The 16,706-nt window shown below is 43.7% G+C and overlaps 1 long non-coding RNA gene across 1 annotated transcript in view; it reads left to right on the top strand.

Moving 5' to 3' along the window:
• LOC127483555 (uncharacterized) overlaps positions 1-16,459 on the top strand; it is a 158,277-nt gene extending 141,818 nt beyond the window's left edge. Inside the window, exon 3 of the long non-coding RNA XR_011381495.1 lies at positions 16,298-16,459. This is a non-coding gene — a long non-coding RNA (uncharacterized lncRNA). The remainder of the gene's footprint in view (positions 1-16,297) is intronic.
• The last annotated feature ends 247 nt before the right edge of the window (positions 16,460-16,706 follow it).

Below are 16,706 nucleotides of genomic sequence, written 5' to 3'. Positions count from 1 at the left end.
AGAAGTGGAGCTGGAAGGAGAAAAGCTACTGGTTGTTGGTGCAGCTCCATTTGCATAGAAACTCAGAGTTCTGCGGCTGGCGGCCAGGCTTGTGCAGCTCTCAGGCACCTGCTCACAGGCTGCAGTCCCTCCCACACTACAGCCCACAGAGCCGTGGTGCAGGTCAGCCGCCTCGGAGATGCCTTTTGACAAATCTTTTATTTATTGATTTAAGAGATGATGGAGGGAAGGGGGAAGCATGCCCCCCTCCCATACGCTGGTTCATGTTCAAAAGCCTGCAGTGGCTGGGACTGGGCTCCAGCTTCATCTGGAGCCAAGAGCTGGGGACTCAACCTGGGCCTCCCACGTGCATGCCTGGGACGAAAGTACTTGCGCCACCATCGGCTGCCTCCAGGGGTGCACAATAACAGGAAGCAGGAAGCAGGGGAAGAGCCAAGACCCAAAACCAGCTACTCTAATACTAGCTGTCCTGTCCAAAGTAGTGTCTCCTTTTTTTTTTTTTTTATAATGATTTATTTATTTATTTGAAAGGCAGAGTTACAGAGAGAGGGAGAAGCAGAGACAGAGACCTTCCATTTGCAATTCACTCCCCAAATGGCCTCTGAAGCCAGGACCCTGGAACTCCATCCAGTTCTCCCAGGTGTGCGGGAGGGGCCCCATACTCAGCTCATCTTCCACTGCTTTCCTAGGTCATTAGTCGGGAGCCAGACCAGAAGTGGAGTAGCCAGGACTTGAACCAGCACCCGTGAGAGATGCCAGCATTGCAGGCAGTGGTGGAGCCTGCTGTACTACAGTACTGGTCCCCCAAGTGATGTCTTAACCACTGCACCAAACACCCTCTCCTAAGCTTTATTTTGAAAGAAAGACCTGCGTCACAAGGCATGATTTCATTGAACTTCTTTTTTGCTTTTGTGCCAGAGATGCCCAGAAAAAAAGCTGTTTCTTTTCCTTTCTTTGCCCCTATTCAAGAGGCTTTTCTTTCACATCAAAAAGTGTCATAGGAAGGGAACATCTGAAGACTGAAACAGATGACCAACTCTAGTTCTCACACCTTTTCTGGTCACCTGACACAGCTGCTTGGACTAAGGCCTTATTTTTACTCTTCCTACATTTTCAAAAAATTCTAGAAGCATTTCTAACTCGCATTGATAGAGGCAATGACACTAGAAAACCAGATGTCACGGGACAGGGTCTTCCATATTTCTGTATCCTGCAACGTTTCTGTGGCAGTTATCCATTTAGCAAAATCTTTTCTGTTTGTACCTCCTAAGTGTTCAGCCTCTGTTGTAAGTGACACATGAGAGAATTAACAAACATATCTGACACCCTGTGACTCTTTTGGGGAGAACAAATGTCTCTTAGCTTGCTTTATTTTTCTGCACAGTACTCACCCTTTTGGATATATTATCTACTTATTTTTTGTGTGTCCAAGAGACAAAGAGTTTATGATTGGTTGCTGCTGTAGCCTGAAACCTAAAACAATGCCTTGGCCAAGAATTGTCCCCCATCCATATGTGTCCCATGAAAGGACGGACAGTGAGGAGTGTGTGCTGTGAACTCATCCCACGTGGGCACTGTAGTGGGGCAGGCCCCTTGCCCTCAAAGGGTTTGGCCAACGTTACAGGAGGACAGTACTGTTGCCTTCTTATGAGGGGTGGGAGGGGAGCGGGGAATGTGAGCAATAGTTATGCTGATTTGTTCGCACAGCAGCAATATAGAGTTCTTTGGGAAATTTGCCAGTAGAACTTAAGAAGTGGCATACATGTTATGTACTCACTTAGCCTCTATTAAGTAACAATATCCAGACACTCAGAACTAAGCATGAAAAGCCTTATGACACCAAAGGTAAATGAAGAATGAAGCAGGCTACTTGATTTAATGCTTCAGAAATGAACTGTAAAGAAATTGAACTGGTTTACAACTTATTGTGTTAGTATCTTGTGCAACCCCTAAAGTGAGGTGCACATTGATACTGTCCTGTAAAAAATTGTTTCTTGTTTGTGTTGATAGCCTCAACATATAGAGAAATCTTGCTCTCTGATACTTTTCAAATAAGTTTTATTTGATATCTGAAATGTCTCTCTTGAGCTCTTAATTATGTTGATAGATAGGTTGTCTTGATATTTTTACTATATAAATCTCTTGTCTTGAAGGAAAAAAATTGATCTTTAAGAAATTTACAATGAGCTATTGATGAAAAGTCACCATAAAATGCACGTCTGTGTGTTCAATAGTTGAAAAGAAAGTAATATTAGTTGTCTAACCTCTTGAGAAATCAATTCTTGCAATTTCCATTATAAAAATTAATAATATAATCTTCTGCTCCATCAAATATAGTGCCATTTGCTGATTTTATTTTTAAGGCATTATATATTCAAATTTCTGGATCCTGAGTGATGTAGCTATTCTATGAAAAACAGAGCTTTTGGATGTTTAAAAGAGAATAATAAAGTTATAAAGTGTGTCCAAGTATTAATGGATTTATTTTCTTTTTTATCAAAACCTATGAGCTGAGGATTTCCATATTCTAGAAACTGATGAGATTTCAGACCTTGTAATAATAGATGCACAAGTCACATATTTCTTACGTTTTCATAAAACCAGCCTCATTGTTACCTGAAACAGAATAAGCATGACATTCAATTATTTGAATGTTTTCTCTACAGATGCTAGAAACAAAGATAGGATCAAAAGAAATCTAGCTTTTCTTTTTATCATACCAGTTAACCTAGCATGATATGGTGGTGAAAACGAGAAGGTTAACTGTTTGGCATCATGTATTAAGTGAAGTGTTGCTGCATAACCAACCACATCAAATTCAATGGTTTAAATTATAATTTATGGAGCTGGCATTGTGGCTCATTTGGTTAATCCTCTGCCTTGCAGCACCGGCATCCCATATCGGTGCCGATTCTAGTCCCGGTTGCCCCTCTTCCAGTCCAGCTCTCTGCTGTGGCCCGGGAGGACAGTGGAGGAGGCCCAAGTGTTTGGGCCCTGCACCTGCGTGGGAGACCAGGAGAAGCACCTGGCTCCTGGCTTTGGATAGGTGCAATGGCACCGGCCATGGGGGGGGGGGGGTGAACATGTATTTTGCAATTCCCCCCTTTACCCTGGGAAACAGGCCCAATGAATTTCTTTTGCTACTCAACGCTGCTGTGGGCTTGTGACTTACTAAAGCCAATAGAGGGGGCAGAAGTAACGCTGCTGGTACCCAGGGTAGGCCTCCGCAGGCCTTTCTGACTTCCACTTCATCGCATCATGAGAAAGACAAGCCTAGGCTAGCCTGCAGGCCCCAGGAAATGCATGGGGTGGAACCAACCACCCTAGTGGAGCTGCCTACATCTGCCTGGAGCAGAACTGTCAGCCAGCCGATGGACACATGAGGGAACCCGGCCTCAATAAGCCAGGCCCACAGAGATGAGCCAAATCGCAACACATTTGTTGATTCCCAGTTACCCTATAAACTCATGCATTCTAAAATAAATAATTATTTATTTATTTATTTTAATTTATTTGACAGAGTTAGATAGTGAGAGAGAGAGAGACAAAGGTCTTCCTTTTGCTGTTGGTTCACCCTCCAATGGCCGCTGCAGCTGGCGCGCTGCGGCCAGAGCACCGCACTAATCCGTAGCCAGGAGCCAGGTGCTTCTCCTGGTCTCCCATGGGGTGCAGGGCCCAAGCACTTGGGCCATCCTCCACTGCACTCCCGGGCCACAGCAGAGAGCTGGCCTGGAAGAGGGGCAACCAGGACAGAATCCAGCGCCCCGACTGTGACTAGAACCCGGTGTGCCGGTACCTCTAGGTGAGCCGCGGCGCCAGTGTTACCTGGATTTTAGTACACCCTCCAGGCAGTTCGGATGCCTGCTGACGGAGAAAGTCACTTGCTTGTTTGCTCAGATTGCAGTAAACTGCAACACCATCTTCCAGAAACTTGCATGATTTCCTAACGATGTTCTGACCACTTTTTGGGGTTTTGTTGTTGACAACTTCAAATGGGAAGATCATCAAGTGTTCGTGAATTTTTGGCATATGAGTCCCACAGTTGTTTACATGGGACATCATTCAGCAGATGAGAAACCTGGATTTGCTTCCTTCCATACAGAACTTTCTTGTTTTTCATTGTTCTGTGATTTTCCAGGTACCTGCCCCCTGTGTTGAATGGCATTTATCTTTTTCATCATAGCAGGTGTCGAAACTAAGGTGGATAACACGTAACAACCTTTGCTATGGTTCCAATGTTTGTGTTTCCTCCAAAATTCATTTTGGAACTTGATCCCCAAAGCAGGAACATGAAGAGGTGGGGCCCTTGGGAGGTGGCTAGACCGTGAAGGCTCTGACGTCGTGGGTGGGATTATTAAAGGGGTTGGAGGAAACTCCCTAGAGCCTTCTGGAATTTTTTGTCCTTCCAGCAAGTGAGGAAGCAGTGTTCAGGGTGCCATCTTGGAAGCTGAGACTGAACCCTCCTAAGACGCTGAGCCCACTGATGCCTTGATCTTGACTTCTACCCAGAACTGTGAGAAGTAAATGTCTGTTGTTTATTCAGTGTGGGGTATTGTGTTGCAGCAGCATGAATAGACTAAAGCAACCAGCTTATATTCTCTTCCTTTCATGTTTTCCCATTTAACTCTTGAATCACAAATAAGATTTGTGATACTTTGGGCAAAAAAAAAAAATGATGAACAGAACATGTTTGAAGGGTTAGTTCCTTCACATTTGTATTTCTTAGTTATCTAACAGAAGGATCTTGGTTCCCTTTGTCTACTTCCTCAACTTAGCTCATCCCATTTTCCCCCTGTGTAGACAGCTTCCAGACTACTTTTTCTATGAATGAGTTTCCAACGAGAAGATTTTCATGACAGTGGATGCTGTCCAGGGCTCCTGAAGGCTACGTTAGATCAACTGGAAAGTGTTTCCTTTAATTGTTTTTTCTCAAAAGTAGAAGGAAGAATAGCCAGTCGCTGTTCATATTTCTAGTAATATCATCTGGACTTCTGAGCCTAGAAAGGAAGACTCCATGCTGGGATCTCTGTAGTACCCATGGAAAGCTTTATGATTTAATCTCTAGCTATTTGGTGATATGATATCATCAGATAATTATTGTTTCTACTTATTTTACCAAAACAAATTGTATCTAAAAGAGGAGGACTGTCTGGGAGCCAATATATCTAACAGAGTATTAGTGATGTGATAATGTATAAAATTAACAATGATCCGATGAATTATTTATCAAGTTATTTAGTTCTATGAAAAGCAAATATTTTGTCTTCTGCATAGGAAATTATTTCTAAGGTCACTGCGCAACTCAGAGGAAAAAAGCATTTTTAAAAAATCTTGGATGCATTACTATAATTATAGAAGCCTACATTTTCAACTATATTGATTATGGAGTTGAAAGTAATTTAATGAGCATAATTTCCAAATCGGTTGGTGAAAAGGAAACAGAAAATTGTGTTAATTGATGTTGAGAATAATTCTTCTAAACTTAGCCACAGGCTGAGACACTTTCTTCAGAGTATTTGTCACTCCAAAGTGCTTGAGTCATATGTCAGTTCACTGCCCTAAAACACATCAGTAATTATCTTATTATCTTTTGTGTGTACATCACCTGTCAATTTATTTTTCCCCATCTTTAGAATTGCTATGATTATTAGCCTGTCAATGTATTTTACTTTTCAACACACATACGTATTGTTTTATTATTTTTTCATATATTGTTTTATTGAATTGTAATTTGCATTGCTTTGTGCTACAATCTTTTGGTAGCTCTGACTGGGATACTGAGCCTTAGAATTACCTAATAGTCTTTGAGGTTTGATTCAAACTTTGTACCTAGCTCTCCCTGCTTCCCTGTCCCCCACCCCTCTTCACAGTACCTGATATTACACCTGCTGTAACTAATGCCTTTGGTAGGAATCCTGTATTGGTCAGCTCTAATTGCTGTGAAGGTTTAACTTATCAAATCAGTGACCCTGAGTGCTAATTACTCTTGGATAAGACTTCACCACAGTGAAGAAAGTAGGTGAGAAACCAAGAGTTAAAGAGAATTTCTGGGGGCTGGCGCAGGGGTATAGTGGGTAAAACTGCCACAGGCAGTGCCACTATCCCAAATGGGTGACGGTTCGAGTCCCAGCTTCTCCACTTCTGATCTAGTTCTCTGCTATGTTCTGGGAAAGCAGTAGAAGATGGCCCAAGTTCTTGGGCCCCTGCACCCTGCACTCTGGAGGAAGCTCCAGGCTCCTGGCTTCGGATTGGTGCAGCTCCAACTGTTATAACCATGTGGGGAGTGAACAAGCGGATAGAAACCTCTCTCTCTTTGCCTCTGCTTCTCTGTAACTCTGCCTTTCAAGTAAATAAATAAATAAATGTTTTTTAAAAAGAGGATTTCTGCGTAAATTAACAGGTAAGAATAGGAAAGAACGTTTTTGAAAAGAATGAAAAAGCTGCCTTACTTTACAGTTTCACCTGCAGCTAAAATTGCCTCCGAGGGGAACTGATTGATCCCAGCTTACCAATTAGATGCCATGTCCCAAAGCATGTGGGGTGCTGGCCACTCTTGCACAGCTCTTAGGAACCGGTGATTCAGTCTCTGCTTGAGTTTTTTGTTCAAGATCCAAAGACCTCGTTAGCAATAACCAAGTATGTCATTCAAGAATATCTTGATTTCCTGAAGCTATTGGTACAATAGATTGTCTCCATTACTCAGATAAGTTGTAATGGAAGTGATGTGTTTTTACAGGAGCAAGCCCAGGTGGTTACACAGGCACGTGCTCTTTATAGAGTATGTTAAATGTAACTCATAAACTAGTTACTTCATTTGCTGTATTTATGAGTCTGTTTCCCACGCTAGACTGTAAGCTTCTAGGAGACAGGGGCATTGCTCCTTGTGTTCTTTGTAGCCCTGTGTGGCTCCCGGCAGGTGCTCACAATGCAACTTCTGAAGAGAGAAATACAGGTTTGATGAACGGCGTTAGGGCTGCAAGGCATCTTGAGACGCTGCCACATCTTATTTGTATTTGTTTCCTATTGCTGTGCTGACAAATGATCACAAACTCTGTGGCTTAGAACAACACAGATTTATTGTCTTCTGGTTTGGAAGACCTGAAGTCTGAGCCGGGTCTCAGGAGGCCGTGGCCAGTGGTGCTCCTCATGGAGGCTCCAGGCCGTTACCTTTTCAGCCTCCTGTGGCTCCTTCTCCAGCTGCAGGGCCTGCCAAGGAGCATCTTCAAAGCTCCGAATCCCACTCCCCTGCCTCCCTCTTCCATTTTTAAGAACCCACCAGAATAATCTCTCCAACTCAGCACCAGCCAGTTAGCAGCTTCATTCCATCTGCCACCTTGATGCTCCTTTGTCGCATAACCTAACATAGTCCCAGGTTCCTGGGAGTAGGATGTAGACATTTTTGAAAGGCTCATCCGGCCTATTACATTGTCAAAGCAGCAATTTTTTTCAAGATTTTCAGCCTACATTGGCTAGCTGACTTTTTTTTTTCCCATTTAACTATGAACAACATAAGAGTGCCCAAGTGGCAAATAATTATTTTGAAAATGAGTGCCTAAATATATCAGTGACTCTGATCCACCTTTCTTCTAAGAAATTGTTTCCATATGCTTTATGGCTATATGAACCATAAGGACTGCTGGTAGGACTTGAAAATCTGGTGCAAATGAGAACATTCCCTCAGAAGCAAGTGTGAGCTTTGAAAGTAAACCACCATTGTCTTTCAATAATAGCCTATTCACAAAGGTTAATTTTGTTTAAATCTCAGCACATTTTGAATTCGAGAACAAACTTCAAGCAATTAGAATCTGTTGGATAAACTTTGGAAACAAAATCTGAGGGCATTGTTCAGAGGAAAAGCATGAAAATAAATTATCTTTTAAAATTAATATCCATTTTTAAAATAAAAAAGCCAATCAGAAACCTATTTAAGCAAATAAGAAGCAAATTGATAAACTTAAGAATCTACCAGAGCAACTGGGAACATTCACTTAATCTTATGAGCCAATGATTGCTAGATTGAAATCATTTCTGAGCAGAAAGAACTTTTGTTTTTCTTCTGTGAGAAATGGAAAGCGTGCTAATTAGGAATATGAAACATTAAGGCATAATTAAGCTGCTGAATCGCTCTAAATTTGTCCTGAATTTTCTTAGCTTAAGGGCTGTGGTGGTAATTTTATTTTCTACTTTGTATCCAAGAATCAGCTACCATCTGCCTCTGAGCAAGTTTACCTAAACTGGTACTTTCACTACACATCTAATTGTTTATTTATTTGACTAATGGCTTCTGTCCTCATTAGAGCTTCTTATATAAAAATTGTGTTTCTGAGTTTGGAAAGGAATGTATTGTCTTCTAAAAACTGTAAAACTACCTTTTGGTTCCTTTCTGACTACTATGTTTCCAGATTCAAATAGACAAACACCACAGAGAAATCCCAGTGAAATTCTCTATTCTGATATAAAGAAATGAAAATTAGCCCATGAGTTCTACAGGTATCTTGATAAAATAGTTCCTGTTCTCCACCTACTTTCCTCCAATATGAAAATGTGAAAGACTTTCTGTGGGAATCCCCACCACCCAACCCCAGAAATCAAAGGCGTCCTCGTAGCTGTGTTTCCCCACTGAAGATCTAGAGTCTTCTGCCTTGGGATTGCTTTTGTCATGTGGCTCCTTCCAGGTAAAACTCTGTTCATTGAATTGTTTCCTTCCCTTCTTAATATATTTAGATATTTGACTGTGCTTTTGCCTTGGTTGCCGATATTATTTCCAATTTTCTCCAAGAATTGGGCCATTTCGGCCTCTAGGCCTGGTTGATTAGAGACCCAATTTCCTATCTAAGTCCTGATGGCTTTCTTCCCCTCAGGGGCTTCCACTTCTACAGGATTCCTCCTTGCAGAAGGAGCTTCCCTTCGCAGGGTGAAGGCTTTACCTACCCCATCCTGAGCACCAAGGTTGCACAGGGACTCCTGCTCCCACTTGTGTCTTCTGCCCTGGCTCAGGTACAAGAGGACTCACTTTTTTTTTTTTTTTTAATTTTTTGACAGGCAGAGTGGACAGTGAGAGAGAAAGGTCTTCCTTTGCCGTTGGTTCACCCTCCAATGGCCGCCGCGGCCAGCGCGCTGTGGCCAGCGCACCACGCTGATCCGATGGCAGGAGCCAGGTACTTATCCTGGTCTCCCATGGGGTGCAGGGCCCAAGGACTTGGGCCATCCTCCACTGCACTCCCTGGCCACAGTAGAGAGCTGGCCTGGAAGAGGGGCAACCGGGACAGAATCCGGTGCCCCAACTGGGACTAGAACCCGGTGTGCTGGCGCCGCTAGGCGGAGGATTAGCCTAATGAGCCGCGGCGCCGGCCGAGGACTCACATTTTGATGGAAGAGTCACAGAACCATGCATGAGGAAAGGCATCCGTGGGCATGATTTAGGGTCACTTCAAATCCTTTCTTTGGCCAGTAGATTTTCTGCCAGCATTAGTAATCCACTGACTAAATGTTTCCTGGAGCTTAGAAATGGGAGATAGCAGAGTAGGACCTATGCCGCATTCTAGCACTGTCATTAGCTGTCTTCTCATTGCCTCCAGTCCCTTGTGAAATCAAATGCTTCAGACACTTCTGGTTCATGCGGTATAGGTGTGTGGGCTGAATCTTCTGAGAAGCCAACGGTTTCTTATTTCATAAGCAATGGTTTGGTGTACCGATGCTGTTTCATACAGCAGAATAATATGAGAGTTAATTGTTTGTATTTTGCAGCTATTGGGACTGGTTCTTTTAAATGAAATGTCACTGTCGCTAATGCACTAATCCAGTCGACCCTCATTAGTTGGGTTAAACAAAATGTCATTTATCCAATTTGCTCCCATTTGTTGGGTTGTAAGAAAATGCAACAAAAAGAACACAAGCCATGGTGAAGCCAGTTGCTTCTGTTTTGTGAATGCAAGTGATTTGATTTCTAATTCTGATGCCCTTTTTGCATAATGTCTTTCATTATTTTACTTTATTAGCTAATATAAGTTCCAAATCCAGAAGTGACAGAATATGTCTTAAATTTATCCTTCTCATGACATTATTGAGGTAGAAGTGTCATGAACTACCACTTGATAAATGGCAACATACGTGTAAACCCATGAAGCCACACCCACGTCAAGGTAATCAACATTTTTATCTTTCTCATTTTCTTCACATTTTGTGTAATCTCTGCCTTTTACCCCCTCTCCCTCCAGGCAACCAGTAGTCTGTTTTCTGTCAGAGATTAGCTTCCACTTGCTAGAATTTTGTGTACTAGGCTCATGTACTGGGCACTTTTTTGGCAGGGGGCAGGGATCTGGCATCTCTCTGTGAACATAATTATTCTGAGATTCATTGGTGATGTTGTGTCCATTGACAGCCTGCTCCTTTTTGTTACATGGCTATATGGCAATTTGTTATCTATTCACTTCTTGATGAGCATTTGGATTGTTTCCAATTTTTGCCTATTACCAACAAAGCTGCCATGAAAAGTCAAGTCTTTTTATGAACATAGGCTTTCATTTCTCTTGGGTAAATACCTAAAATTGAAATGGCTGCATTGTTGAGTAGTAGTATGTTTACTATTTTAAGAACCTGCTAAACTGTTTTCCACAGTGACTTTTTTTTTTTTTTTTTTTTTTTTTTTTTTTTTTTGACAGGCAGAGTGGATAGTGAGAGAGAGAGACAGAGAGAAAGGTCTTCCTTTGCCGTTGGTTCACCCTCCAATGGCCGCCGCGGCCGGCGCGCTGCGGCCGGCGCACCGCGCTGATCCGATGGCAGGAGCCAGGAGCCAGGTGCTTTTTCCTGGTCTCCCATGGGGTGCAGGGCCCAAGCACCTGGGCCATCCTCCACTGCACTCCCTGGCCACAGCAGAGGGCTGGCCTGGAAGAGGGGCAACCGGGACAGAATCCGGCGCCCCGACCGGGACTAGAACCCGGTGTGCCGGCGCCGCTAGGCGGAGGATTAGCCTAGTGAGCCGCGGCGCCGGCCCTTCCACAGTGACTCTTATATTTTACATTCCCGACAACAGTATGTAAGAATAATAGCTCATCCACAACCTCAACAACATTTAATATATCAGGGTTTTTTAAAAAGATTTATTGTATTTATTTGAAAGGCAGAGTTACAGAGAGGCAGACTCTCTCTCTCTCTCTCTCTCTCTCTCTCTCTCTCTCTCTCTAACACACACACACACACACACACACGGGGGCGGGAGGAGAGAATATCTTCCACCTGCTGATTCACTCCACAAATGGCAACAACTACCAAGGCTGAGCCAGGCTGAAGCCAGGAGCCATGACCTTCTTCCAGGTCTCCCACGTGGTTATGGGGGCCCAAGTACTTAGGCCATCTTCCACTGCTTTCCCAGGCACATTAGCAGGGAGCTAGATAGGAAGCAGAGCAGCCAGGACTTGAACTGGTGCCCACTTGGGATACTGACATCGCAGGCAGCATCTTTACCCACTGTGCCACAGCGCCAGCCCTGACTTCCTTACAATTTTATCTCTACTTTATGATCTAATATGACCAAGATTTTGACAAATTAAACTAGTCATCTTTTGGTATATAGTTAGAGTTCTAAACTCATGTTGTGCTATTAGTGAAGATCGAGTACCGTAAGTGGAAAATAGGCTGTGACATAGGTGATGAATCCAACCTCAAATGCGTTCAGAGAATTCTTCAGAACTCTGTGGTTGTCACTCAGGAACCGGTTGGAAATAGAGGTCCCTAATCTGGTAGTGGAGTCAGGTTTTGGGATATAGATTAAGGAATCGTCAAGCCTCTCAAATTGAAGCTGTGACTTCAGATAAGATCACCTAGAGAGAAAATAGAAGAAAGAGGAAAAAAAAAAAAAAAAAAAAAAACACCAACCACTGAGGAAGGAGACTGCAAAAATCAGAAGAAATGGTCTCAGATGGAGGGACGGGTAAGAGCCTGTTCTAGAACTCACCAGAAGAGAATGTCAAGGGGGAAGGGATGGATGACAGTGCTGAGACTCACAGGTTGATTAATAGGTGAGAACTGAGAAATAGTATTTGGAGTCTTTGTTGGTCATTTTTATCAGAGAAGGCATTGTGATAGGACAAGGAGTTAATGAAAGACAAAGGTGTGGAGAGAGCATGCTTCCAACAGTCTTTCAGAAGTGGTGGTGGTGAAGGGAAGAAGCTGGATAGAGTGCTGGTCTGAGAAGTTGTAGGATGAAAGGAGAGGTTTTTTTTAAATGAAGGAACTTGAAAAATGTTTATAGATTGAAAGGAGGAGACAAAGGAGACACGAATTAGGACATAAGAAACAGGAAATTTTGATGAAGTAAATCTTGGATATTTGACTTATAACTGTTTTTGGTGCTAGACCTATAAGAAATGTTTAATAGATGTGCTGACTGACGACTGAAATAATAGTTGGGATACAATATATCCTGGGTGGAAGAATGACTCTTGTATTGAAAAAGGTTCAAATTCCCTTCAAGGGTACCCAGCTCTCCAGCCACTGCCTACCTGTTTACCATTAATATTCCATGCCCCAAAGGTCAGCCCCTTCCTCAAACATACAACACCTCCACTGTCTCTGTGCCTGGCTCTCTGGCTTTACTTATGTCTGAAGTGCCCTTTTACTTACTCATTCTTCAGGAGTTAGCCCTCATGTCAGCCCCATCAAGAAGACTTCTTGTATTTAAGGCAGAATTCACCACTGCTTCCTGAGGGCCGTCGCAACCCTGTGTTCCTCTGCCTGGAGGAGCATTTAGCAAATTCACTGTCATCACACTGTGTGCCGCTCTGAATTCTCCTCACTGGGCCGGACACAACTCTTGTATCTGCCAGTACCCAACTCCTAGGGCAGTGTTTAGGACATAGTAGGCACTGAAAGAGTCTATGCTGAATGAATGAATGAAAGAACAATTGAGTATTGGTTTTCCAAGGCTAGATACATTTTTAAGAATCTCAGTAAAAATCAACCCATTGGTTAGTCTTAGAAAATATATTTTTGAAGACATTGGAATGTCAAATCCTAGAGCTGTAAGAATTATGGAAAGGAAATTAGAGCTACAAAGGATTTTTAATAGCTCTGCTCTACCGTAAGTGCATCAACAAAGCAAAGGAATAGCTCAACAACTCTCAGAAACAGAAATGTGTGACTTGGATAACACGAAGATGGAACAACTGGAATTTTTATCAATATATTTACAGACAAAATACCCTCCTGCTACTGTCGCCCGATACTAAGGCAACTGTCACTGAGATACAATATGTACTAGCTGCACTGGTGTGTGCAGAATTAATCACATTGAAATTGAAGGCATCTCCTGAAAGCTTTTCCAATAATGATATTTTGCTATGTCATTTTCAATTGGCTTGCTATCCAACAGCCATTTCCAGTCTCCTTTTCTTGCTAAATGCAAACTGGTTTTGCTCAGATGTTGGCCATATTATGCTTCAAGGTAATGGCCTTTCCATGGCCCAAGAAAATGTGTCCTGATTAATGCTAAGTCAGCTGTGTAAATCCAGTGTTCTTTCTGGGGTTTGTTTATGAAACTAATGAGATATTAAGGGGCCAGTGCTGAGGCTCACTAGGCTAATCCTCTGCCTGCGGTGCCGGCACACCTGGTTCTAGTCCTGGTCGGGGCGCCGGATTCTGTCCCGGTTGCCCCTCTTCCAGGCCAGCTCTCTGCTGTGGCCTGGGAAGGCAGTGGAGGATGGCCCAAGTGCTTGGGCCTGCACCCCATGGGAGACCAGGAGGAGCACCTGGCTCCTAGCTTCGGATCAGCGCGGTGCGCCGGCCACAGTGCGCCGGCTGCGGCAGCCATTGGAGGGTGAACCAATGGCAAAGGAAGACCTTTCTCTCTGTCTCTCTCTCTCACTGTCCACTCTGCCTGTCAAAAAAAAAAAAAAAAAAAAGATATAAAGGAAGTATTTTCTTTTCATTCTTTTTTTTAAAAAAATTGTTTATTTGTATTTACTTACTTGAAAGAGAGAGACCATCAGAGATAGATATTCTATCCATTGATTTACTCACAAAATGCCTCCAAGGGCCAAGGCTGAGCCAGTCCAAAGCCAGAAGTCCAAAACACAATGTGGGTCTTCCATATGGGTGATAGGGACCCAAAGACTTGGGCTGCTAATACCTGCTGCCTCCCAGCACGCACATTAGTAAGAAGCTGGAATCAGAAGAGAAACGGGAGCTGAAAACCAGGCATTGTGACGTGGGAGGTGGGCATCCCAGGTGGTGTCCTACCGCTGCACCAAACCCCCACCCCTTCTCCTTCTTAGTAAGGAGTCAGAATGGGGCTTACTTACCTCCACTGTCTGTATGTTTGCGAAGATGTGCTATCTGGAGCTGTGGTGGCCATCTGTGACCAGGAGGTAACAAGCCTGAGGATAAAAGCCAGTGCAGTGAGAGTGGTAGAAGAGAAAGGTGGAAAGAACTGGGTTCCAGTGTAGGTAACTGAATTAACCAACCTTGTCAGGGCCCCACTGCTGGACCTTTTAACTTTCTGTGAAGATTTATTTATTTGTTTAAAAAGCAGAGTGGGTCCGGCTTACTTGGTTAATCTTCCGCCTGCGGCGCCGGCATCCCGTGTGGGCACCGGGTTCTAGTCCTGGTTGCTCCTCTTCCAGTCCAGCTCTCTGCTGTGGCCTGGGAGGGCAGTGGAGGATGGCCCAAGTGCTTGTGCCCCTGTACCCGCATGGGAGACCAGGAAAAAGCACCTGGCTCCTTGGTTCAGATTGGCACAGTGCCGGAAATAGCAGCCATCTGGGGAGTGAACCGACAGAAGGAAGACCTTTCTCTCTCACTGTCAATAACTCTACCTGTCAAATAAAAATAAAATGCAAGCAGAATGACAGAAAGGGAGAGATAGAAAGAGTGAGATCTTCCATCTGCTAGTTCACTCCCCAAATGGCCGCAACAGCCAGGGATGGGCCAGGCCAAAGCCAGGAGTCAAGAACTCCATCTGGCTCTCCCATGTGGGTAGCAGAGTCTCAAGCACTTAGGCCAGCACCCACTCATTGCCTTTCCAAGGTGCATTAGCAGGAAGCTGTATGGGAAGCAGAGTAGCCAGTTCTCAAATAGGCACTCATAGAAGTATTGTAAATGGCGGCTTAACCTGCTGATCCACGACACTGGCCCTTAGATCATTTTTTTTAAAATGCGATAATAGAGGCTGGTGCTATGATATAGTGGGCTAAACCTCCGCCTGTGGCACCAGTATCCTTTGTGGGTGCTGGTTTGTGTCCTGGCTGCTCCTCTTCTGATCCAGCTCTTTGCTATGGCCCGGGAAAGCTGTAAAAGATGGCTCAGGTGCTTGGGCCCCTGCACCCACATGGGAGACCCAGAAGAAGCTCCTGGCCCCTGGCTTCGGATCAGCCCAGCCCTGGATGTTGCAGCCATGTGGGGAGTGAACCAGCGGAAGGAAGACCTTTCCTTCTGTCTCTCCCTCTTTCTGTATGTAACTCTACCTCTCAAATAAATAAATAAAATCTTAAAAAAAATAAAAAATGAGATAATACATTTCCTGTTATTGGTGCAGTCTGTTGAATTTTCTCCTGCAAAGCCTTCAGCTGAATGCTTCCTAAGAGATGCTATTGGTCACAAAATTTAAGGATGGCTTTTCCAGCATTATTGGCTTCTTACCCATCACACTTTACTGTGACTTCTCAGGTCACTCTTAAAAGAAGTTGTAAATTCTGTTACTGATTTTTAAAAATGAAAATGCCCAGACTAAGAGGCAATCATATCTGTGCAATTTCCTTACTCAGTGTAAGTTTATTTTAAAGAGATCAGTACTCTCAAGTCTTTGACCTGGTTAATATCACCTCTCCAAAATGGGCAGACTATTAAAGCTCTCAGCTACCAGACTTAACCTACTACCATGATGGATGACAGAGGATTTCTTGAGCACTCTGGCTTTATGGGGCACACAAGCTGAAAAAACTTCCAATTCAACGTTCATTTTGAAATTCTGAAATATATTGCAGGAAGAATGCAGAAAGTGTTATTTGCATGTCTTTAACATCAATCTTAGCAAAGCATGTGAGTATGCATGGGTTTTCAGTACTTTAGTAATCCAAACTTATTTATGTCCAAAAGAAGAAAGATGGTGAGAACATTTATTTTTATTTTAGTGCTTTAGCAAATATTTATTGAAATCTTATAATAGACCAGGCAATCCAAGTCAGTATAGCGTTATGGTAATGAATGAGGGCTTCAGTCTCAGACACATGTGGGCTGTGACCTTGAAATGTGCACTTGCTTGGGAGGAAAACTGAGGAAGTCTGTGATCCTTATCTGATTCCAGAACTTGCAAGGTGGTGGCAGCAGGGCCTTGGGTTTCTGGGTGGAGGGACTTCTGGCGGTGGAAAGCACCCTGCCCACACCTGCTCTCCAGGTGAGTGACTTGCCTGAGTGCAGGAGCTGAGCTAGGCCACGGAGGGTGAGTCTCCCCCTTCTACCCTCCTTTTGTTGGGACAGTGCTCCGAGTTCAGCTGGGCCTGAAATTGACCTGCAGGATCTCTTGCTGAATGAGTCTTTCCAACTCAGGCCTAAAGCTGACATTTTCATCTCCATAACTCTGATGCCTGAGTCACTCTTTCAGTTCCATCTGAACTCCTAGAAGGAAAGCGCTGGTGTTACTAGAGGCGCTGAGACCCTAGATTATAAGACGCTGCTCTATATCACACAGTACATGGATACAGGGAATCCAGGGG

This window comes from Oryctolagus cuniculus, chromosome 13 (genome assembly GCF_964237555.1).
Source record: "Oryctolagus cuniculus chromosome 13, mOryCun1.1, whole genome shotgun sequence".
Lineage (NCBI taxonomy): Eukaryota > Metazoa > Chordata > Mammalia > Lagomorpha > Leporidae > Oryctolagus > Oryctolagus cuniculus.
Note: the sequence above shows the minus strand (reverse complement) of the source record. Positions and strands in the feature narration are given on the sequence as shown.